Here is a 493-nt window from a genome sequence, read left to right as displayed (position 1 = left end):
AGCGGGTGTTAAACGTTCTCAGAATGGACCGAGGTTTGCCAAGCGGCCTTGGTACACCACCGGAAGACCGCCTGTCAAGTTTCGTTCCATTTGGAGGTCGTTTGATGCTCCAACGATTAACCGGGTAGCCGAAAAAGCCTCTTTTGTGTGCAGCCCAACACCCCTCCAAAGTGGCCCAACAACCCATCCAAACCCCCTCCATGCTCTCGGTCATTCGATCACGATCGCGTGGCCGAAAATCGCTCCTCATTTGGAGTCTCCTAGCTCCCTCTACCTATAAATATGTCTTCCTCCCCCGAAATTCGCGGATGAAACCCCCATAACCTGATCTTCCCCTCCGTGCCGCGCCGGACATGTCCAACCCCGGCCGGACACATCCGCCGCCGCCGCCAAACGAACCGCAGCCTGCCACGTGTCTCGCGCCGCCGTCCCCCGCCCACAGCCACCGCGGCCCGCCCGAACCCATCGCGAGCCCGCGCAGGCCCGGCCGGCC

The sequence above is a fragment of the Triticum dicoccoides genome, chromosome 3B, assembly GCF_002162155.2.
Source record: "Triticum dicoccoides isolate Atlit2015 ecotype Zavitan chromosome 3B, WEW_v2.0, whole genome shotgun sequence".
Classification (NCBI taxonomy): Eukaryota; Viridiplantae; Streptophyta; class Magnoliopsida; order Poales; family Poaceae; genus Triticum; species Triticum dicoccoides.
Note: the sequence above shows the minus strand (reverse complement) of the source record.